Below are 25,774 nucleotides of genomic sequence, written 5' to 3'. Positions count from 1 at the left end.
TGCTGCTCCAAAATGCTGACTCAAGTCTGACTAATGTGAAAATCTCCATTTTCTTTCAGACAAAATATATGGTGGCTCTGTGGTAAACTGGCATTCTAATCCAATTTTTTGTTAATGTCAAAGGGCTTTTTGACTATTTTTGAACCTATACATCATATTGGACCGAAATTTTGAATTTTAGTCCATTTTTAACAGATAAAATGAGCTGATTTTAAAAAATTATCTACTTGGAGAGATAAGGGAGAATACCATCTCTTTTGGGTACAGAGATTCATCTGAGCTACCTCACTCTACTAAGTAGATTTATCACACTGACTTAGTGTGCAATACAACAAGGGAAATAATGAACTGAGTTTTTCCACAGTTGTTCATGCCATGAAACAACAAACAGTGAGCAAAACTCAGCAGTCATCAAGTTGACTTTGTTTTGTTTAATGAGGAGGAGGAAGATGATCATGATGACAAGGATGATGCAAAAATGCATCTTGGCCACTCTACATATTAATTTACCAAGGGAGCTCTCTTTAAAGATGACTTCTGAAAGATTCTGGTGGATTGAAGGGTCCACACTATAAGAGTTCTGACCTCAATGTACAGAGGTCAGAATTACAGGGAGAACTTCAGCAAATCAACTGCCTAAATAAAAAACACTCTGCATTTTTGTACTTTCTATTGATTTGATGTTAGTACGAGAATTTATCAACTTATCAATGAACTTATCAATGCAGTCAAACTAGCCAGCAAAATTACCTGTTCTATCTCTTTATCCATTAACCTAATTTCATTAACTGCCATTCTATTGTTCCCCATATCGGTTTTCTTGAAGGCTTTTAAATTGCTGCAGTCCTAGCCTGACATAAAATTTCAAGCAATGAAAAATTTATCAAGGTCAGACATGAAGTTTGTAATAGGAAAGCCACTTAAATGATGATTGAAACTCCTGACTCCTGTTCTCAAGACACCTTATAACTGTTTTAATTTTGCACACAAACAATAACAAATATGGTTATTTGTGCACTACAGCAATTCTGAAACACTTATTTTTGTTTTTCAAAGCCTTATTGCTTCACTGTAATATATTTCCACTAACCAAGTGATCTGAGCTCAGTGTGAGAATAATCTCTTGACAGAAGGCAGAAATTAAAATCAGATCATCCAGTGCCCCATTTAGTGCAATATTTGGTGAGCTACAGGGGTATCTGTCACTTGGAGGTCAAGAATATACACAAAAACCTAAAAAAAGGAATTACATGTTGCATATACCCAGGATTTTCTCTATGGCAGGACCACCAAGCTTTCTTCACCATGAGATTTCACTCTTCAGTTGTGAAGCCAGTTCTGAGAAGTCTCCTGAAAAGATCTTTTGGACTCCTGACTTTGAAGACACAAGTACAAAGCAAATAATATCTCCAGGAATAGGGATTTCTAAACCATTCAGACAGTGGTCAGATTACTTTCAAACTTAGATATATTGCATCTTTTTTTCCTGAACTAGCTTCCTAAAGGCCTATGAAAAATGTCCCAAAACTTAAAACCCTTCACTTTTAAACAGACTATTATATGTAGTGTGAGCCTGTGTAAGTCTGTCTTTCAACTAGCTCACAAGCCAGTATATAGATTACTCCAGCAGGAAGTGCTATAATGAGAAACTTAGGTGCCATTTTTTTGTGGGTTTATTTGTTTTTTGGGGTCTTTTTTATGAGGCCTTAACAATTCTGATTTGCACTTTCTTATAAAATAATTTAAAAATTATGTGCTGACCGTAAAATGTAACAGTCAATGAATTCTTTAGGTAGTTTACAGTATTCTCAAGAAAAGAGAAATTTCTTTTTTCTATTACTACAGACAGCTAATTATCTCTAATTACCTCTGATTAGTGCTATGAACAGGAGGTACATGTTTTTGTTTTTCATAAGCACTGACTGCAGACTTTCCAGTACAGAGTCAGGCAGTTTCTTCTGATTTCTCTGTATTTCTCTTCCCAAGCAAAATGCCTTTGGGATTGTCACATGTGGAAGCAAAGGGTTCTGAAGCAGTAATGAGCAGGAGTATAAAGCAGTGGCAAAAATTCAAAAGGCCTGTAAGCCTTCCATTTTACTACATGTAATGAGGACAAAGTGATTTTATTATGCTTTGAGATTTGCACTGGACATATTGCATAAAAATTAGTTACAAATCTTGGGAAAAGAACTAGGACTAGCATAAGGTGTCGATATTAAATCAAATACTGTCTAACTTTTTATTTGGGGAAAAATAACCCAGAATTTATGTACCTGATAAATACAATGAAGCAAGTCTTGTTAATTGGCTGTAGATTGTTAATACCCCTGTGTCTTCCTGCAAACCATTAACATGAGAGAGTTTAGGGATTGGAATAATAAAGGCAAATATATAGGGGAAGGCAAGGGAGACATTTTGCCTTTATCTTACACTGATCTATCAGACCTGATGATTTGGGGGAACCCAAATTTGTACTCTGAAGAGGAAAGTTGAAAGATAATTTTATATATTTTTCCTTTTCTGCTCCTTTTAAACTGCAAAGCCAGCTAAGACATAAAAAAAAAAAAAAACCAACGTGGCAAGCAAATTCCTTATGTAGTTTTCTCTTCTATAGTTATAGAATTTCTTAAGAATACCTGAACAACTTGAAAGTACATCTATGAAGAAATCAATGCTATGTCACCATAAAACACTGATTTGCAGCAGTTTGAGCTTAATTGAAGTTGAGGAGATGAATGGGTTGACTATATTTCTAAATGCAACACATATGTGTTCCCCAGCCTTTCACTTGAACAGTTAACTTTGAAAAGTTTTGGTCCTCATTTAGGCCTCAAAGAAAGTCTTTTTGAGCTTCCCTCCTTTTACTGAGCCAGAAAATCCTAGTTCACCTGTGCTCTAAGCATCACTGTAATTAGCTTCCCTGCTGGAACTAAAACAAAGCCAGTATTTAGGGGACATCTGTGGGAATTTTCTAGGGACCTTTTCTTCCACTAGATGAATACTGTGATTTTAGTAGAAAACTTTGTATTTGGAAACCTCAGCAGGAAATTTGTTTCTCCTTATGCACTCCCCCCGAACTCCTGAACTCCTACTGCTCATTCCTCTACTGTTGCTTATAGGACTCTCTTGCACATTGCTATATTCAAGGGGTCATGCAGGATGTTAATTTGCTGGACTCAGGGATTTTAAGAGACTCCTAACAGGTTTACAATGGCATATGTTTCAGAATAAGCCATGAAGGATGTGCGCAAAGGAGAGGGCTTGGCAGGTTTTGCCCTTTTTTGTTTTTCATCACATCTATTTCAGCCTTTCCACCACATACAATGATGATAATTTGTGGAGCCTGGGAGTAAATACAATGGGAAATGTTCAACTTTCAGCCTCACATCACTGCAAGTGTTTGGACTAAATTGTAGGGCTTTTAAAGGAATATGTAACAACAATTTTTTCACCCCTTTTGAATAGCCTTCATTTTGAGACATTTCTGAATTGCTTGTTTCACTAAAATGGCCTTGTCTATATTCTGTAGGGCATACTGAATGATGAACATTTTCAAATTACATGGTTTGCAGTTCCTAGTACCACTGAATTTACAGCTGCTTTCAGACTCAGTGAACTGCATTTGATAAGGCTGTATTCAGTCCAGAACCTTTCTTTAGGTACATAATTGAAACTATTCTACCAAATCTGTTTCACTTAGACTACAATCATGTTCTGCCAGCCACTCAAAAATCCCCATTCTGCCATGAGCAGTTAGTTAGTGGTAGGTGTATAATATCATTTAATCATTTCCCTCTAAAGCTCTGGCGTGTGAGAACAACAACTGCAATGATGATCAGGTATGTGTCCAAGCAGTGTCTCAGGCTATTCCAGTGTGTGATCTTGTGGTGTGGCAGCTATAAATTTAGCGACACAGCTGTCCCATTAAGGGACAGTCCAGACTTTGTGCTGTCATTTAGAGGCTGGCATGTGGCTGGTAAAGGACTCAGTGGAGTTTTCCATCTGTTTGACCAGCTACAGTCTGCTTAGTGAACACCTCTCCCCTTCTTGCTGTCATATTACAGCTTGGGGGCCATCACTTTTTTTCAGTCTGTGTTGTAATAAAGGGGCTCTGAGAACACATTTTTCTTTTACATTTTCAAAGTGATTTGTTTACTAATTTTTTCCCTCTGTCACTGCAGAATTAATCTTGCTTTACAAATTACTGCATTAGTTTGTCCAGACATTTCTATAGCAGGAGATTTCCAGTTCTTTTAGCAATCAGTGTGAACTGAAAGAGTAAAATGAATTGCAGTGCTATTCACCATATTCCAGAAAACTTTCAAAGCAAAAGAAAAAAAAGTTGGAGTTTCTTTTTGTTTGTTTGTTTGTTTGTGTGACCTGCTAATTAGGTTACTTAAAGAAATGGGATTGTGACTTTATAGGCAGAGAAATTAATGAAGAACGCATAAAACGCTTTCTTCGGAGAAGCATTTTCAAAGATATAGAAAAAAATTTATAACTCCTCTCCTGAGTTGTAAATGAGAATCCTAGAAGTCTAAATCTGCTTTCTATTTTAAGAATATTGATACTTCTTTCATTCAATTTTAAAATTATATTTTTGTTAATAAATCTGTTAAAGCAGCTCATTTTATGTTTTGTTTGAAAGAGATAACTAAGAGATGTTTTTGCTACACCACAAATTTTATATTTTTTGAAGCTGTCATAATTACACATTTACTATTTAATCCAAAGTCGGTTCAGTTTATTGCTTTGTGTGGAGCAGAGGGATTTGTAAGAAGTTCCTACTCACTTTAAACCCGGCTGTTAAGTGACAGAGAGACTTGTTGCCATCAGCAGCCTTACTGACAGCAACTTTCTTTTGGCTTTCGCAAGGAAACGTTTGCCTCTTTCCTCAAAAAGGAAAAAGGATGAGTTCTGGGATAGCTGAAGGTGCCCTGCTTCCACAGGAGGCATTGCACTTCTGCTGGGGAGCAAAGGCAAGGAGTCATCATCTACATGGTGGGGCCCACTGCACAAGCACTACACAAACTCTGGGCTCCTCATTTGGGCAACAATGATGTTTTCGGGAAACAGGCACTGAAAAGTTAGACCTAAAGGAACAAATTTCCTTTTCTAAAGGTATCATTTTCATTAGTGAATTTCTTCAGTAATACTTCATCAGCATTTCATGTGTGTATTCCTTGTTGTTTGGTATTCTTTCTGCTCCTTGGCTGCCGTAAGTAGCCAAGTAAGTAAGGAGAATAGGAAATGGTCTAACCAAAGGGATAACTTTCAGTTCCTTTTCAGGAAATATTAAAATATTGTATCTTTTAAAACCTCTAAGAATAATAAAGAAATAATATTAAATTTTTCTATTGCTTATGTCAAAAAGCATCTGAAAATTAATTGTAATGGAAACAAAAATATATGTGTATAGATGTCTGATAGAGCCAGCCTACTGGTGGCTCTCTGTCTATGGTCAACAAACAAACAATTGTCTGCAAAACATTTCATTTTTTTGACAACAATATGTTTTGAGAGAAATATACCTGGAAAGACAGAAAATGAAATTAATTTTATCAAATTTCCCACAAAATTAAGAGGTAGAAATCCCTCAGATGTGTAGTTTATTGTTTTTCTCCAGAGTTGTAAATAGTGGGTAAAGCCCCACAAAGCCCTTACCCATCCTGTAGATCCCATTTCAAACAAAGGCATGGCTCAACACAGTTCCTGCTCTAAAGAGTATGTGGTTTAGGGCACAAGAGAATGTATCAGCCCTTGTAAAGGCAGAAATAAGGTACACCAAACAAAATATTTCTGCACTGCCATTGCACTGTGCAAAAGCAAAGACAGGATGAACACTTTCAGAAACATCAGTATTTCCTGTGGCTGTTCGTGGCCTGCATCATCTCTATGTCCTTCAATTCACGGATTAGTCAGAAAAAGCAGATAGAGATGGAAATATATATACATCTGCACACTTAATATATGTGCAGTACTAAGGTCAGTTTTACTAAACATTTTTTGACAGTCTTTTATTCTGGAAGTAGGCAAAACAGATTTGTAAGATTCCTCTTTTGCAGCAGGCAGAAAATCAGTACCTTTTATATAAATTTTTTGAACTCTCAGACATTCATTAGCCATATAAAAGGAATGGCCTCTGCAGACTATGGAGCAAGGGTGAAGAGGGTAGCAAAGGGCAAGGGAGACTGATAGAGCACTTGAAAGTTGAAAATAGGGTTTGATTGTTTTATTAGAGGGAATGTTGGAGGTTATAAGAAAAGGAGAAAAGATAGCTCCTCTGACAGGAAATTTAGAGACCCACAGACCCAATTAAGAGTGTGGAGGACTTTCCGGGTGGGGAAAATGCTGAGTGGTGCTGGGGGTTGGCACTAGGAATGTTGAACAGAGGAGGAGGAGGGAAAGGATGTGTGGTAGCTCAGCAGCCAGAACAGGGAAGGCAGTGCTGTAAATCACAGGAACTGCCTTGCTCCCACATGGAAAGAAAAGAAGAGGAGGTCAGTTGGATTTGCTTGGGGTTTCACCTTGGGTTATCAAAAGGATCTAGAAAAAAAGTATTTGTTAGAGAGAGCAATTAGGGACGGGACTGTAAAGCCAACAGTTACCCTGATGTTTACAGAGAGTAGGTTGAGGCTAAAAGGAAGATGAGTCAAGTAAAGATGTCTGGAGGCACTCTGAAAGTAGATGTGCCTGTTTGGGTTTTTTTAAAGGAATCAGAAAATACCTGAAACACACTTTCTACTCAGATTCTTATCTAATCTGATACATATTTTGAACTCACCAGCTTTAAGAGATTCAAACTTAGCGTTTATAGTTTTCCTTTTATCTTTCAAAAGTGGATTATAGGATATAGTGGGGAGCTCAAAAAATTCTGAATAACTAAATAAGTAGAACTCTATAGATATGATTATCTGTGTGTGCAACTGTCCCATAGGGAGAATGTGTGTTTCTGACAGAGTGCCTTGTGTCTGACTGTTCCCTCTGTGGAGCAGTGGTGTGTTCAGGTAGTCATGTCTATATCTAATAAAAACAACAAATTAGCAACTCTATTTCTGAAAAATTAATCCTGGGTCAAAAACTACATCAGAAAAAACCTTGCCAGCACACATACACAAAAGCCATCCCGCTATTAAGTGTCCATTGCATTTTACATGAATACAAATTACTTAGGAAAAGAAACCAAAGGATTAGATATGCTTAAGACATTAGTATTATTTTGGAACCTGTGGAAGACTGGAAATGCTATAGCCAGTCTTCATAACCTGAAAGTGCTTAACCCCAAGCCTTCATGCACCTCAGCTCGGACCATGAGCTTCTCAACATGAATAAACTCTCAACAAAGTCCTACCTCTAGGTATGTAAATTAAAAAGATATTGGCAGACACTATATTATAATCTTGATAAGAAATTACTTATAAATCAAAGAATACATCATTTATTTAGGTTAAAAGACAGAACTTGAAGCTAAAATTGATGAATCACAGAATGGTTTAGAATTAAAATGACTTTTTAAATTTTTCCAGTCCAACCTCTCTGCTCAAGCAGAATCAACTAGAGTAGGTGGCACAGGACCATGTCCAGCTGGGTTTTGAATTTCTTCAAGGAAAAAAACTCCACAACCTCTCTAGAAAATCAGTGCCAGTGTTTGACTGCCTGCACAGTGAAAAGGTGTCTTCTCATGCTTACATATAGTTTCACATGTTTTATAGTTTTAGTTTTTGACATATAGTTTTAACTGTCCTGTTAGTGGGTTCTTCTGGGAGGAGTTTGGCCCCTCTTCTCCTATCCTTCCTATCCAGTACTTATAGATGTGGACAAGATTCCCTTGAGCCTTCTTTGTTTATGGAAAAGATGCTTCAGTCTCTTAAACTTCTTTGTGGCCCTGGTGCGCCTCACCAATATAATTATTTCTGGGATGATGTGACAGGATGATTTGTGGATGAGGGGAGAGCAGATGGTACAATTTTCCTCAGATTTAGCAAAGCTTTTGACTACCTTTCATACAGTACTCTCAAATCCAAGTAAGAATTTTATTGTCTGCATGTGTGCACTACCAGATGGAGGAAACCCTGGCTGGATGTTGGACACAGGGGATTTTGGTTAATGCCATTGTCAAGGGAACTGCTGCAGAGATCTATACTGGGGTATGTCTTGATTGTGATTATGTGACCTGGAGGAGCAGAGGTGCTGCACCCTTATCAAGCTTGAAGCTGATGTCAAATTAGGGGAAGTTTAAAACAAGGAATTTGACTTGAATTGAAAGAATAAAGAAAAAAGGAAAAAGAAAAAATGGAAAATTCTGGTCCTGAGAGGGATAACCCCTCCAGCAGACTGCTTGGTTTGGAGGAGCTCTGGCAGAAGGATTTGGGACCTGAGTGGGCAGGAAGCTGAACAGAAAGCAGCACTGTGCTCTGACAGCTGTGAAGGCCAACTGGACTGTGAGCTAGCCAGTCAATTAAGGGGTAGGATTTTCTCCACTTTTTTGGCACTCACTAGTCTACACAAGTATACTGCCCACAGTTTATGACCCCAACGGCAGAAAGAGATCGATAAAATCAAGCTAGATCAGCAGAGGAACGCTTAGGTTATTAGAACAAAACAATTTCAGCACATTCCAAGAGGACACAATATCTAGGGAAAAAAACCCATACCACTATGTTATACAGAATGGTCGTGTATTCTTGAAAGAAGTGATCTGGTAGAATTAAAAGTCATAGGAGATAAATAATTTTGTGTGGACTTCAATGACTTAAATTCTGAGGTGATATTTACATGTATAAGCAAGGAAATAGAGTCAGGAGAGAAAAAGAAGGCACAGAAACCTCTAGATGTGAAATATGATATCACTGTCCATAAATATTATGTAAAGGATTTATTCCCCATAGCTTTAAAAATAAGTAGAAAATCACAGAAAGAAAATAATCACACCCAAAAGCATGAGAAGGTTTGGTTTGGTTTGTTCTTGGGGCGGGGGGGGGGGGGTGTTTTGTTTTTTTTGTTTTTTTGTTTTTTTTTTTTTTTGTTAGAAACATACAGAGCTTAATAAATTTACTTCACCATATCAGTGAAGAGACAGCCTGATTATGATGTGCAAGTGGGGGACAAACTACCTGTAACTAAAGAGCCTTTTAAACTACCTGTGAAGTGCCTAACAAGAGTGAAATGCTTCGAGTTAGAGCCAGTCACATCCAAACGACTAATACAGCACATTTTTAAATGATGCTGATTATCCAGTAAAACAATCTGCCAATAAAAGTGAGGGATTCTCTCTATTTGAGTGAGGAGTTGTTCCTTTCTGGAAAATGTTTTGTTGGGCTTTTACATATGATTGCAGTTGTGAGACATAGGACATTTAGAGAAATTATGAGCTTTTAGCTGGTGGGTGTAATGACATAGAAACTAATCCTGAATTCAGACCAATTTGTTGCAAATGTGCTACAAAGTGGCAAACTCAAGGTGTTACAATGGACTAGGATCAGCATGTTGGCTTTTTCAAACCAGGTAATTCAAACATTTGTAACTATGTGAGCATACTGTTAGTTACAAAAAGCCACAATGGTTCTGTTGAGCAAGAAACGGATGTAATATGATGGATAAACAGACAGATGGTATAATGATCCTTTCTGGTCTTAAAACTTCTAAATCTGAAAAACGCAAAAATCTGCTTTACCTTTGCTTTAGGGTACCCAGCTGCATGTTATGCCTAATAACAGCAATATGATTTACTTTGATGATTTTTAAGTAATCTCAGAACCTCAGATAAAGTCTGAGCCATAATTGTCACATTTATTGCAAATGCCGAATCCGCATCAAACAAATCTTGGATAACAAGGAGTCACAGTGGGAGTCTGTTGGGTTTTTGAGGAGGATGGTGTCACCGACATCTTTTCATAAAAATCCTCTCTTTAGGATTTTCCCTTCTGGGAAGCTGAGGCCCCAGAAAAGGAATGCAAACAATTGTTATCTGCTGCTGTGGAATGCAACAGATGCACCTGTGATTGGCCCATGTTGGATGTGTACAATTAATGGCCAATCAAGGACCGAGCTCTCTGGGGCAGAATGAGAGAGAGCTCCTTTGTTATTCATTTTTTTCTATTCTTATCTCAGCTAGCCTTCTGAGAACTTTTCCTTCTATTTCTTTTTAGTATAGTCATAATGTAATATATATCATAACATAATAAATCAAGCCTTCTGAGAATGAGGTCAACATTCTCGTCTCTCTCTCTCACCCTGAAGACCCTTGTGACCACTGTCACAGGGTGGTTTTGCCTATGCATCCTGAAAATCATCTTTGCTGTGGCAGCATTTTCAAGACAGGCTTAGGTGGAGTCTCTGCTAGGAGGAGGCAGAACAAGCAGGCAGCCCAGGGAGGCTGTGTGCCCGCATGTCACCGACATCTTTTCTTAAAAATCCTTTCTTTGGAATTTTTCCCCCTTCTGGGAAGCTGAGGCCCCAGGAGAGGAATGTAAATGGTGGTTATCTGCTGCTGTGGAATGCAACAGGTGCACCTGTGATTGGCCCATGTTGGATGTTTACAATTAAGGGCCAGTCAGAGACTAAGCTTTCTCTGGGACAGAATCAGAGAGAGCTCCTTTATTATTTTTTTCTTTTCTATTCTTAGCATAGTAAGCTTCTGAGAACTTTTCTCTCTATTCCTTTTAGTATAGTCTTAATGTAATATATATCATAAAATAATAAATCAAGCCTTCTGAACATGAGGTCAAGATTCTTGCATCTCTCTTCACCCTGAAACCCTTGCAAGCCCTGTGACATCCGCAGCCATCCCAGACAGCTGCGGATGCTCGCGGTGCTCCGGGGCAGCGCTGCCACCGCCCTCTGCATCCAGGGTTTGGCAGATAAAACCTGCAGTGAGAAGGTCGTGACAGAAAACTTGTCGGGAGAAAGAGTCTTCACAGATTATGCATATTAAGCTCTAAGACAATTTGTCAACACTGCCCGTTATTTGCGCTAATTGAACAATTTGGGGCTCTACCAATTCACAGGAATTTCCTTGCGGTTTGACAAGTAAAAAGGGCTGTGATGAAAGAGGCAAGGAGTGGAGGGAAAAAGCAACAGTTACAGGGATACAAAATCATGTTCAGCCCTCAGTAAATCAGTCTAACATGCAGGAGGAGCCCTCAGGTGCCCTCCCAGCAGCTAATATATTGATGGCTTTGCCTTCTCTGAAATACATTAATTTCCTTTCTGCTGTGTCTGTTTTGAACAGAGGTAAATTTTGTTCTTTGGAATACTGATCCTTTCCTGTTGCCACTCTGTGAAACAGAGTCCAACATTATTCCCTGCAAACAGCCCTCACACCAGCATTGCAGGGGGCCCACATCCAATGGGCAGGACGGAGCCTGGTTCTCTCATAACTTTGGAGAGAGCTGGACATGGTCACTTTGAAGACCACTGCTTGATTTACAGCTTGTGCACAAAACTGAAATTCATTCTTGCTGAGAGTATCTGTCCCTCCTCTCTAATAGTGCCTGAGAGGCTTGAAACGAATTTCTGTTTCTAACCTCTGATTTTTACACAAAACTTTACACCCTTGGTGAGTGGATACTTTCATATTTTATGAGTAATTTTGTGTCTGTGGCTTTTAAATTTCTTTTTTATGTGCTGAAATATGCCCACAAAAATATATGTTTAATATGAATGAATGAACAGGTACATAGGTCCTCACTGTACATAGAGCTAGCAAAATTCAACTTGCATATTACCTAAGAGAAGATCTTAGTCTGAATTGTAACATAGTTACTCTTTCTACCCCTATATTGAAACTGTATTTCAGAAATATTGGGAAGCAAACATGGAATTTTAAAACAATAAATTGTAAACAATACATTTAAAACAGCAGCGACATTATTTTGCCATTTGTTTTCTGTTTTTCAGAGCATTATTGCCAATGCAAATTTATAAAATTTAGTGTTGCATCTTTTATTATGAGCAGAGTGACTTTATCACTTTGGCCAAATAAAAAGAATCTGGGAGGTAAGCCACCATTGCAGTTTTAAGAAATTTGGACTCATATTTTTACCTTTTGGGTATTTTAATGACTGTTTATTGTTGGATAGGGATTATTCAAAAAGGTTATGTAGATAGCACTTTTTAAAGCAATATTGTGTGCAATAACCAGAATATGCAACATTTTAATCGACTTCAGGTTGTTCAATGGAGGTGTAACTGTGTCTGCCCCTTCAGTTCCCTGAAGAATTAGCAGAAGAAAGAGGGAAAAGAGATAGAAGCATTTTTCCATTCAGCTGTTAGCTTCCCTCTATTCTCTGCTAATGCACTTGAACCCTGGCCTGCAGTAAATGCAGGAAGGCGGCTGAGAAGGTAATGGAGTTTATCTCTGCTCGAGGTCACTGCTCAGCACCTGTGCTACCTGACATGGCCTGGTCTCTCAGAGGGGCAGGCACGTGGCTGTGGAAGGCAAGGGGAGGATGAGATGGATTTATTCACTGGGAGAGTACTTTTTGCTGAAAAACTGAGTTGTGAACACAGCAGCATACATTTTAATCACAGCAAGATTTAAACAAATTGAACTGCTTTGGGGATGCAATGAGTATAAGCCTTCTGATCCTTAGAGGTAGCTGGAGGAGTTAAGAGGAAGAGAACAGGGCAGAGTCCTGCATCTGCAGAGAATGCATTGAGTATGTAACCATCTCCCTTCACAGCTACTCAGACCTGCAGCTCTCCCAGCACAACCACAACAGAAAGAAGAAACAATCAATCAATCAATCAATCAATCAAACAAACAAACAAAAATAACCCAACAAAAACCCAAATAACTCCAATCTCCCCCACAAAAAACACTCCCCAAAACCAAAAACAAACAAACAAAAGCCCCTAGACCAGCACCACACACTTTAACAAAAAAGACATATGATACAGATGAAATATAACAACTGCTAAGAAAGCAGATTACATTTATTTACAAACATGCAAAGGAAATCTTATATTTCTCTTCCTTCTTCTTGTTTTATTTCTAGAGCATATCACAGCATGAAGCAGCTCTACCCTCAAAATGGCACAAAGAGCCTGAGCAGTGGCATTTTAACAAGCCTAAATGATTTAGAGTCTGTAGTGATCTTGTTCTTTGATTGGATGCAATTAGTATGAGAGATACATGCCTGAATGCACTGAGTTCTGCACTCTAATGGTCTGACCCATTAAAGGACTTCACTGTGAGCTGCGCCCTGCTATACTGCAGGCAAGTAGGGCAGTCAATGATTTCAGTTTCATCACCGAAAAAGGCAAGAGGTGAGAGGTACTCAGGTGATGCCGGCTTTCTCTTTCCCCGCTGTGACTTGATCTTTTCTGACTGTTCATATAAAATTTGTGAGCAGGGAGAAAACTCTAAGGTATCGCACCAGATGATAAGAATATGAAGCCAGCTTGCTCCTACTAGTAGGAATCTTAGCCCTAGATAACATCCTAGCCAGTGACATTCAATGTTTTTTTTTTTTTTTTTTTTAATTTTGAAAGCACAAAATTGAAAATGTTTAAGCATTTTAGGAGAGCATAAGTTCTTTGCATTCTACTTCAAGTACCAGAAAAATCAGACCTGTTGAAAAAAATTAATCCTATAAAATTTCCCAGCCCATTTTGCTGGGTTTCAAAGTGTTTGCTTCAATTCATGTGCACTTTGAGCATTGAAATAAAAGTTGACTGCTCACTGAGAGCAGTGCGTCTCATTGTCTGTAACAAGTTATTGCCTCATATGATGATGATTTGGGTAACAGTATATTTTCATTATTCACAGTGTCTAGGCAAGACAGGATTCTGTCCCATGAATATAATTTCTATCCTCTATCTTAAAACCTGATATAAACAATCAATAAACTTTAGGCTAAACAAAGGAATCCATTGAAATTGTATGGATATGTCTCCAAGACGAAAAGTAGCAATTGCTGGTGTAGTTATTGATCTCCTGCGGTCTGAAAATAAAAACACATAAAAAGGATGCTCATCATTCAACCGTTCTTAAGTAAACTGCAAAATTTACAGATTGGGCTGTATAGATTCTTCTCCAGTTTATACCACAGAGACCCTGGTGAACAACTGAAATTACACGTAGCTTGTATTGTTTAGAGTGTGAGTAGAATTTACTGCCTCAGTTATCCTTGAAGCTGGCATACATGCCCTCTGTGTGTGTGTATTAAGAGCATTGACCACATCTTCCCCAAAATATCTAACCAAAACATTCACAATGCCTCCATGGACATGTAGTAACATTCAACACCATGTCTGTGCTCAAGCACTAACTCAAATAAAAAGCTCGAGGCTGATCCTTAAAAAGAAGAGATCAGCAAACCAGAGTGTGCAGAGAGAGTGGGAAAAGACAGGAGGGAAACAGAGCCTTGTACCTGAGCTGATTTCATGATAGTCTTAAAAATGAGGTCACACAGTTGGAAATACTTAGTTCTGCAAGATTCAGAATAAAACCTCCACAAAGACGTTAATCTCCCAGTCAAAAGTCACTCAGTACAAACAGAAGTTTCTGGAAGAAAGCATTGATGAAGGTGTCATACCAAAAATGCTGCAAGAAGACAACTCACTATAGAAAGCAGACAGATTGAGTTTGAGGTTGACATTTACATTTTCCCTGGGGAAAAAAACACCTTTACTTTTCCCTAGGAGAAAAAAATAAGAGGTGTTCTAAGGAATTTGAGCAATTTGCAGTCATTTGCTGGAGCATACACAGCACAAATAGGGAGGGCATGGGCTGTAGCAAGCTGAGGTGATTTCTCTGTGGACTACTGGACAAGATTACAAGCAAAGGAAATCAGACAGACAGCCTGAAAAGCAAAAAGAGGGTTTATTGATTTTTAGCTGGAGACAAATCAGTGTGTTGCTACTGACTGTTACTGGTGCTAGAGTGAAAGACATTATCGTGAGGAAAAAACATGATGCTAAATAGGACACAATTAAATGTATGTTAAAAAGTATGCTAGAGAACTAAAAAAAAAAAGGTGAGATGGATGGAAAATGTTCATTTGGAGTTCCAGAACTCTTTTGTCTCCTCCCTCTTGTAAGACTACTTCTAGGAAGAATAGGGAATGAAGACTTCTCAACAAAGGTTGGGAAATACCGTCTGGTCATGGGATGGTCCTCGGGTGAGCACTGCTGGTTCATTCTATTGTCCAAGTGGTACAGGATACTTGTGAGTGTGAGTTGTATTTATACTGTTCATTTACATTGTGTTAAAAATTTTGGCTTGGAAAGTATGGTAACAGGGACTGTTACATTTAATGACCTCTGGAGATGACAGATGGAACAGCACGAAAATATGTATTACAGACTAGTGAAATGAGCCAAAAAGAAAGGTCTACATATAAGGAAGAACAAAAAAGTAAATACTGAAAAGCTGGCAATTAAAAAAGGGAAATCTGTAAAAGTCAGTATACCATGGGAGATAAGTAACATTGGGAAATCATGCCAAAATCTGAAAGGCGTATTTGAGAAAAAAGTGAGAAACTGATTTTACTGATTTCTGAACCTGATGAGCTTTAAAATATTAACATATTTCCCTTGCATTTGTAGGATTCTTCTGAATCAAACTGATCAAATAATATCTGTAGGGATTGCCCAAGAGAGAATGATATAATTTAGGAATTTGCTTTAGGAAGACTATAGTTATTGCTTGGAGAATTTCTGCGAGAGAACTGGAGGAGAATTAGTTTTAATAAGATATTCTAATTACCACAAACATATTGTGAGAATCTGGTCTGAGGGCTAAGCAAACCTGCACACTCTGCCGATCTTAATGTTTTTCATTATTTGTGAGAAAATTGTTTTGCTTTGCTTTTGTTAAATTATGTAATTACTTGAATAGCTTCTCGATAAGCACCCTTTATGGCTGGTAACTTGTTTGGATCCTGAAACTCTTCCTTGGATACTGTGAGACTCCTAAGGGAGCATCAGGATTTCATCAACTGTGTTATTAATATTTGATTTTTCTCTATAAGATTGGTAATTCTGCCTTGGGTGATTTATACCAATATGCAAGTCCTCAAAAAAGCACATATAAAGTGATAAGCCTGGGTAAGTAGCTATATTTGAATTAGAAGATATTTTTTCATTTAAAACCAGGAGTACATCAAACAGTGTGTTGCAAAAGCAATCTACTAGCCTGGCTTAATTTTCTTGTTTCCACATTGCCCCTAAAAGAACTCTCTTTGTAATCATTAACAAATAGCAAAAAGTAAATGCATTTCAATGGAGTTCCCATCAAAACCAAAGAAATCATCTTGGTTTTGACTCTAGTGGATGGCATTTATTCCCAATTAAAAAAAAACCAAAAAACAAAAAAAAAAAAAAAAAACCCAAACAAAACAAAAAACTCAAGACAAACAAACAAACAAAAAAACCCAATCATAGATGCAGCAATTGGTATATTTTGAAATAATTTTGTGATGAAAATTTGGTCCATTTCTGGACCATTACTTTTTTACATATTGCCTATAAGTTCTTTTCTGTTAATTTTTATCTCTCCTGTATAGGTGATATGTTACCAAGGAAAAATTATATTCTTTAATTTTATAATGGAGATCTAATGTAACAGGGTGTCTTGTTGTCCCAAGAAGTTGTCAAGATACTGATAACAAGTGAAAATTCCCTTCTGCTTATGTTTCTGTGTACCTCATGCCTAACTCTACAGAACATCTGTATTGGTGTTGTGCCAGTGGACCTACATTACTGAAAGGGACATTTTCACCAAAATATTCATCCAGAGAAGTATTGTTTTCTGCAGCAGTTTTGAAAAGCCCTGGAGCAATTATCATGTGCTGTCACCATAGTGTACATAAAAACACTTTTAACGTGATAAAATATATTCTAGACATCCTTTCTAGGGCAAAATAATGTTATGACAAGAAAAATTGCTATTTAACTACTGTGTCTTAGTGGAATACAATATACTAGTGTCTCTCTCTGATGAAAATATTTACTGAATTTAAAGAACATCTCAGGTGTTTTCTTATCAACTCCTGATGTGGTTTAGCACACCTTCTGAAAGGTCATATTTCAAAAAAGCCTGTGCAGCTTCCAGTGCTTTTGAGTTTTGGATGCAGTATGCTGTGGAACAAAACTGGATGTTACAGTAATTGTTGGCCCATTCCATTGAAATGTACCATAATTTTCCAGGTTTTCTCTGCCTTGATATCATTTGATTGGAAAAAAGGCAGCCGATTGATTTTAATATAAAGAATTTTCCAGAGCTCATCTGCAGAACCCTGAAAGTCAGCACAAGTAACAACTGACTAAGAAAAAATACTTGCTCCTCTTCTGGGGATAATCTGATTTGAATTATTTCGTGTTTACTGAAAATTTTAAGTAGGTACATGGGCAATTTCTATGGATCAACCAAAATGCAACAGCTTCTCACTCTACAATAAGCTGTTTGTATGCATAAAAACATTATTGCTTGCTTTGCATGGCATCCAAACACTCAGTTTTCCTTGGTTTTAGTATAGAATACTGAAGAGCTGGTGTCCTATTATCCCTCTTGCTAGTTTCAAATAAATTTGTACTGCTTATGAAATTTTTATTTGCCCTCTGATTTTTGCTTTCTGGAAACCTGAAGGGAGAATTGTTTTCTGTTTCACGGGATCGTGGAAACCTAGTATGTTTGAAAAGATCCCTAAGAACATCAAGTTCAATCTTTAAATTAGTACCACTGTGTTCACCACTAAGACATGTCCCCAGGTTCCACAACCACATGCCTTTTGAACTCTTCCAGCGATGATGATTCAGCCAATTCCCAAGAAACCTATTCCACTGCTTTACCATTCTTCCAGTGAAGAAAATTTTCCTAATATCTAACCTAAGCCTCTGCTGGTGCAACTTGGGGCCATTTCCACTTCTAGTATAAATTTTTACTTGGGAGAAGATGCCAACCCCCACCTGGCTACAGCCTCCTTTCAAGTAGCTTGATGAGAGTGATAAGGTCTCCCCTGAGCCTCCTTTTCTCCAGGTCAAACAACCCCAACTCCTTGAGCATCCTCACAGCACTTGCTCCAGATCCTTCTCCAGCTCCATTGCCCTTCTCTGATCATTCTCCAGGATCTCAAGTGTCTTTCTTGTCATGAGGGGTCAAGAACTGGACACAGGACCCCCTGGCACTGGCCTCACCAGTGCCCGGTACACGTCACTGCTCTGGTCCTCCTGGCCACACTGTGACTGACACAGGATGAGATGCCATTGGCTTTCCTGGACACCTGGGCACATGCAGGCTCATGTTAAGCTTTCACTGACCAGCACCTGCATCAGTGCACCTCCATCAGGTTCTTTTCCATTGGTGTCTTTACGGACCCTCCTTCCCAAGCCTTTAGCACTGCCTGGGATTGCTGTGACATGAATTTCTGACCCAGAACTTTACCTTGTTGAACCTCATCTAACTGGCTTTGGCCCACAAATCCAGATCCTTCTGCAGAGCCTTCTGACTCTCCAGCAGATCAACACTTGCCCAACCCTGCAAATGAGAGGACACAATCCTCTCATCCAAATAAGGATATTGAACAGAACTGTCCCCAGCCCTGAGCCCTGGGGAACCCCACTTGTGACTGGACACAGGTTAGATTTGACTCCGTTCATCACACACTCTGGGCACAGCAGGTCTTCAACTCAGTTGGCAATGCACCCACCCAAACCATGAGCAGCCAGTTTCTGAGAAAAAATGAGAATGTCAAAAGCTTGGAGAAAGGTGGGCAGACACATCTACAGCCTCTCCACCTTCCAACAAGCAGGTTAGGTTGTCACAGAAGGAGATAAGGTTGGTCAAGCAGGACCTACCTTTCATAAAACCATGCTGTCTGAGCCTGATCCCATGGTCATGCTGTGTGATGAAACGCAAGATGATCTGTTCCATTGCCTTCCCTGTCACTGAGGTGGGACTGGAAAGCCTGTAGTTTTCTGGATCTTCTTTCCTGTCATTCTTGTCAATGGACATCGCATTTGCTAACTTCCAGCCACCTGACTCTTTCCTGGCTGAACAGTTCTGCAGGTAAATGACTGAAAATAGTTTGACAAGTTTTTCTGCTTCCAGAAGACCAATAGCTGGGTATTTATCACTTTCATAATATTATGTTCCATTTTTAACCAGAACAATAAAGACACATGCGCATGTAATACCGTAAAGACCTATGTGTATGTAATAAAAATTAATCATAGAAGAATTTCTGAGGAGGCTTAACATTTCTGTAACCACAGAGGATGAAAAGAAAAGTTTATCAGATTTTCAAGTAAAGATAATGGACAATTGTCATCACAACTAACCTAATCTTGAAGTGGGGTTATGATGAGCCCGTGCCTAAGACTAAGGCATACATTTAGCTCTGTTACTTGACACAGAAATTAATACAACTGACAACAGCAGTATCATGTTTTGATTTTTTAAAACACATATTTATAAGTGACTAATTTGAACAATTTAATAGATTTTCTAAACAGATAAAATATAAATGAGAACAATTACTCCTTCATAATTACTTGAACTATTAAAAAAGAGGGTTTAATTTATAAACTTTTTTCATATTTACATCAAGAAATGCATTAATGTTATGCATGTTAAAAACATGATTTCACCAAGAAGTAAGTTTAAGAGCAAAGCAAATATAATTCGTAAACCTTGACTGACCTGTTAAGGTTCAAAGCTATTCTTTCTCTTCAAGGCCGTCTGAGACCTTTCAGCAAACAGTAAAAAAGGGTGCAAATCTTGCTTTATAGAGCTAAGCCTGTCATCACCATATGGACATTTTCATGAAAGCCACACATGATCAGGGTGTGAAAAAGGAGATAAAGAGGACAAGAAATTCCTCAGTGCTTTGGTTACAGAGCTGCTATTGTCCTGTCGTATTGTGAAAAGCATGTGGGTGCTGTGGACAGCACACAGATCTTCTAACAGGCCTACAATGCTCTCTTTCACTATGGCTTTGCAGAGAATTGTATCACCCATGAAAACGAAGCAAGGTGAAGAGAGAAAGGTGCTCTAGGTACTCCCCTTATTCTATGCTCTCTGTGGCTGCATCTGCAAAAACACATAGGCTTAGTAACATCCACTCACTTGACTAAATTCTAATTCCAAGACAGAAATGCTTGTTATCTGCTTGGCTTCTGTACTTGTAAAGTCTTAGCTAACCAGGCCATCATATGCACAATGTACAAACATGATAAGAAATAATTGTTTTTATTTAAAAGTAAAATATTTGCACATCTGAAAAAATTTCAAGATGCAAGAAAACCAAAGAAAATGTACTTGAATGTTTTTTAGAGAAGTTAGAGCTGATTTGTTTTTCATTGTTTTCTCGATAGTTTTGCTTCCAAATTCCAATAAGCAAATTCTGCTTTCTCAAAGTATCTTATTCATCTCCAATATTTTAACTTCTGTCCTGCAAAAAAGCCCCAATATATGGATCTGTGAATTCATATAATTCTCTCCTTTCCTTGGCACTAGCAGCCCTTTTGGATTAGTGTATTTGAGTACATGTGCATTAATGTTATTAGATCCAAACCAATTTCCAGCCCTTGAGGTGACAGTCTTTCCTGCTCTGTCACAATGCAAGTCACATTATTTGGCCATTCAATAAGGGAGGTAGAAGAGCTATCACCTAAAAAACATAACTACGTATTTGATGTGGATGATTATGCTAGGAAAGCCAAATTAGAAACTCATTTTCTCTTGATATGTGTGCACAAAATCAGAGTAGTTTCCCTATAATTAAAACTTTGAAGGTCCCTCCCTTTTAGAGAATTAATTCCTGAATGAACCAAAATTTAGGTTCTCCACTACTGCTCAAATTTCTATTTTATTAGCAATAAACAGGCGTACTGAAAAAGAAGGGTAATTTTTTAGAATTCTCTCTAATTTATATATCAAGCAACAACCAGATAAAAGCATTGCCTTTTTTGAAATAAAAACACATCATCTCCTGGTGAAGAAATCTTACAGTTAAGGGAAAAGTAGATGCTGACAGTTTTATCAATCCTGTTTGCCTAGGGATTATATGCCTTTCAATTTCATTTGGGTTGAAAAGCAGTTTATGGTGATTTGCAAGTCAGCTACAAATTCAGATTTGAAATTTTGAGGGTAACCACTGGTGCAGTGGCTAAGTGATAAAGACTCAAACAGAATTTGAGGAGTTTTGAGGAGTCTGAGTGATGCTGGTCCCAGGTCAAGCGGTAATGTTAGACATCAGATCCCCTTTCGCTGTGCTACAGACCTTTACCTAGTGGAGGAAGAGGCTGCATCCGTCTGGGTACCCCTGTGTGTGCATTATACTGACCTCAGGCATGGGGTAAATCACTCATCAGCCAAACACAAAGTTGATGGCCACCAGGCTGTTGAAAAAAAAGAAATATAAGGCAGAAAAGTAAGGGGAAGGGGAGTAGTGTTAGCTTCCTTCAAACACGGCACATTCCTGAACTGCATACACACATCTGTGTGGAAGTTTTTCATAAATATGTTCTAAGTATATGGAGAGATAGAACTTAGTCATTACTGGTCCCAGTGGGATGATATATACTTTGTGACTTGTCTTGGTGTCAATTTCATAGGAGGCTTAGTATCTTGGCTGAGCCTTGGCAATGCTATTATGCAGAAATCTGTTTACATAATGGACAAACATGACCTTTATTATGATCTATATTTGGAAATTTTACTGAGATGTACATTTTTGCAACCAATGAAGTTGGTATGGTTTTCTGGGAGAGGCAGTGAGAAAAGTCCTCATTAATCAAAAGTAAAGAAATGTGGACTTCATTTTCACGCATCAATAATATTTTTTTTAAATACAGAGTTTAGTTCCACTTTAATAGTCTCAAAAGAATAAATTTATTTTCCATATGCAAAAGGTACAAGGAAAAAGATTCATATTTCAATGGGTCAGATTGTGTTTTCTAAGTTATTATAGCGGTTTATCATAAGATACAAGGGCATTGATGTGGGTAATAGCTTCAAATTATGAGGACAGTGGACTTTATTCCAAGTTATTCTCCCAACTTTGACATGACCAAATATCCTGAATTATACAAGCTGTTTTACAAATCCCAGTAATTTATGGGAGTATATTTGGTTTTGGGACCTTTTTGATTGAAATGATTTCTGATTAAGCATCTGTAGGCTAGAACCTTGCTTAGCCAATCAACATTTAGGAGGCCTATTTTGGGAGTTTTTGAACTTTATTTTGTGTCTCCTTTATAAAGAAAGGAAACAGACCGCTTGTTACCACTTTCAGCTTCAGAAATCTTGGATTCTAATACCACTGCTCTACTGTGAAAAAAAACATTTAAGTAGATGTAATCATTTCCTGAAAAGCTTTGCTTTATATTTTGATAGAAAAGTGTGGAAGTTCCTTTTAAGGAAATGAAATCAAATTGTGGTAACAGAGCATGTTTTCTAGCAGGAGTTTTAACAATTCAGTGATGATGCAGGATGGTCAAGTCTGATGGTAGAGTCAGCAGAAACAGCAAGTTCTTTCATTGTAGGTTAGAAAAAATAAAGGTAGTGTGTCCAACCAGGACAGGGTGAATTTTTTGCAGTAGCCAGGAGGGGCTATGTCCAGGACCCCAAGGTTATTCTATACCACCTCACATCATTTTCTGGGGATGGAGGGGAAGGCTCTCTTCCAGGTGGGAACAGGGTGGCAGCAGAGGAAGGCTGGGTATTTTCAGGGGTATTGCATGTGAACCGTTTTCTTCTTTCTCGTACCCTCCACCATTATTATTGTTCTTGCTGCTGTTTGTTTGGTCATCTCATTGCTTTTTCCAGTAAATTGTTCTTATCTCAACCCATGATCTTTAATGTTTGTGCCTCTAATTCTTGTCTCCATGTTGCTCCAGAGGAGGTCAGGGAAAGAGGTGAGTTAGTGAGCAGCAAGTTTGCAGTGGTTTCAGTGGAAGCACAAAATTGGAGAATGCCATTTTAAATGACAGCAGCCTTACTGCTTACCCATGGTTGCAAGCAAATTGGCATTCACTTTCAAATACTGAATGTGGCAAAATGCAAGGACTTGAAACTGATAACAGACAGTTAGCTCATTATGTGAAATATTTGGGGCTCTCAGTTTGATCTACTGAGAGTTATACAGAAGAAACTACTAATAATAATGATCCAGACAAAGGAACTCTAGTCCAACTCTAGACAGCTTATATACTTTTAAAGATTATATTAACTCAATCTGTTCAGTTAAAAAAAATGTACAGCAGACTTACTTGTTGAAACATAAAGCCATTTACAAAACTCTTTATCATAATATTTACCTCTGCCTGAAGTTTGGGATCAGTTTAAGATCCCAAAATTCTGCCAATTTTTGAACTTTACTTCAAACAGTATCCTTCAATAACCTGTATATTTTAATAAATCATGTTTCCATCAATTTTCTAAGACTAAAGACCCAGATGGGGGTTTATCCATATATTAATAAAGTGCCTGGAAGACTATATTACCAAACAAAAAACTTTTCTTAAAAGCATTCTATCATTTTAGAGATCACATTCTTTTCAAAATGTCATTGTCCAGCTACTGGAAAGTCCAGGAAGCTATTGCATTAATTAGCTGACTTTGAAATAAAATATAGCCTTTATTATGACCTTGCTTTCTTTTGAGACTTTCAACTGCTGTTCAAGCAAATCAAAAATATCTCAGTTATAAGGGGACTAGTCAATTTTAATGAACTCAGACAGTTATACGTTTTCTTCTTCAGGAACTATTCCTGGCTGTCTGAAACACTGTTCTCATTCTCTTGTACAGAATTGTGTAAGGCCTGAACAGCTCTTCTCACTGGACAAAAGGAACAGCCAGCTGAGGCTCAGCCCATGGAATCTGGGGTCCCAAACACGTGGTCGTGTTTACTCCTTCTTCTGTGCAAAATTGGGCATGGAAAATTTCACACTCTTGTGGAGGCTGCTTCACTGATGAAAACAGGAGAAAAGAATGCCTTACCAAGAATAATCCAAGTTAAAAAATAACAAAATTTGAAATTTAGATTATCACTGGACTAGCAAAGTAAGGACAGGGTTGGACTCAGGGGATTTTTTTCACATCTGTCCCTTTCAATGTACCCAAAATTATGCAAATGGAACAAGGGCTGGCATTGAATAAGCTTGTTTGCCTTCCATAGATGGAAAACTCTAGTGGAAGAAGTTCTCTTCTATGTCTATATCTGCATTCACTAAACTTTGACATTAATCATGCTCATTTTTTGCCTTTTGCATAACAGTAAAGACAACATCCATTTTCTTGCTTTTTAAATTGATATATGCACCTGCAGGGTTCATCCAGTGTTGTTGAAAAAGCTCCCCTAGTCACTGAAATGCTATTCTTTATCAACTTTGAGAGTAATTTCATCAGCAAAAATTGCATATGAGTGGAGAAAGGAAAATATAATAGAAGGATCTTAAAAATCTCAGGCCTGGCAGCTTCAGTTTAACCTCTGTCCCTAGGAAAATCAAGAAATAAATCCTTGCAGAAGCCATCTCCAAACACCAAAGGGCAAGGAGGCAATTAGGAACAGCTTGACTGGATTTTCCAATACCAAAAATAGAACCAATATCTGGATCTATGCTGCTTGGTTTACCTGGTCTAAAGACACATTGGTTACAGTTTAAGGAAAAAATATAGAGAACAAAGAGTGCTTTTTGCATTGATGTCACAAAGGGTTTCAGTACAGTAATAAGGTATTTATTTCAAAGAGATACACTGTTCAAAGTGAGCAAAATAAGTGAGATTTTGAGTCTAGAGAGTAGCATAGCTGGTAGGTTTTTGTGATATTACTCAAGGTTTCAAAATGTGAACATCTTCTTCAATTACTTTGGTAGGAATGTTATCAAGTTGGATGACAGATTTTGGGGAAAAACTGATAACCTAGGACATAAAAGCAATTTCTCTGCAATCAGTTGGAGGAATGGCCTAACAGGAGCTGAGTAAAGTTTGTGACCATGGTGAAGTTATGGATCTAGGCTGGAGTAAACCCTGGATGTAAACCCTGGATGAGTTGAGACAGTTTGGGGAAGCAATTATTTCCCTTTTTTTGATATTAATTCAGGTTACCTCTGAAATATTTGAGTGCAATTTTAGACTTCCTGGTCCAAAGAAATTGGGGTGAAACCAGTAAAGGGCCATAGGGTCGATTAGGAGACACAAGACATCAGAGGACAAAGAGGAGAGCACAAGGAAACAGGGCTTGTTTGGCACAGAAGCCAGCTAATTACAGCCTTCCTCTGCACAAGGCTGGGTTAAGATGGAGCCAGGCTGAACGCAGAGCTACGAAGGTAAAGGACCAGAGACATCACAAATGGTTTACAGGAAGGTTCTGTCTGGTTTTAAGGAAATACATGGGCAATAAAAGTAGTTAAGCACAGGTTGTCCAGAGGGGATAAAGCATCTCAATCCATGGAGACCTTTTAAATTTGATATGACACAGCCCTGAGCAGCTTGATGTACCTGTCACATTAAACTTGCTTTTGAGACTGGTTAGCTAAATTCCAGAGGCCTCTTTGAACCTAATTTTTTCTGTGGTCCTATTGGATCAATGATGATACAAGTTAGCACTCCAGTTATGAAGGGTGAGCAATGACTTTCTCCTAATGATCAGGATCAAAGGCAGCTGATCTGCATAGCTGGGATGCATCCAGAGATGGGGCAAGGATACACTGAGAAATCTAATCCACATATGAGTCTGGGTAATCAATAAATCAGATTTAAACTTGCTCAGACTGCCTAGGGGGCTGCAGTGAATCCACTGTGAGTCATGGGATATTGTCAGCTACA

General features: G+C 38.1%; 1 long non-coding RNA gene across 1 annotated transcript in view; it reads right to left on the bottom strand.

The window, feature by feature from the left end:
• LOC141727104 (uncharacterized) overlaps positions 1-25,774 on the bottom strand; it is a 78,566-nt gene that overhangs the window by 5,073 nt on the left and 47,719 nt on the right. The window contains exons 2-3 of the long non-coding RNA XR_012578151.1: positions 21,291-21,345; positions 18,802-19,006 (exon numbers count right to left, since the gene is read on the bottom strand). This is a non-coding gene — a long non-coding RNA (uncharacterized LOC141727104). The remainder of the gene's footprint in view (positions 1-18,801; positions 19,007-21,290; positions 21,346-25,774) is intronic.

This window comes from Zonotrichia albicollis, chromosome Z, assembly GCF_047830755.1.
Source record: "Zonotrichia albicollis isolate bZonAlb1 chromosome Z, bZonAlb1.hap1, whole genome shotgun sequence".
Taxonomy (NCBI): domain Eukaryota; kingdom Metazoa; phylum Chordata; class Aves; order Passeriformes; family Passerellidae; genus Zonotrichia; species Zonotrichia albicollis.
Note: the sequence above shows the minus strand (reverse complement) of the source record. Positions and strands in the feature narration are given on the sequence as shown.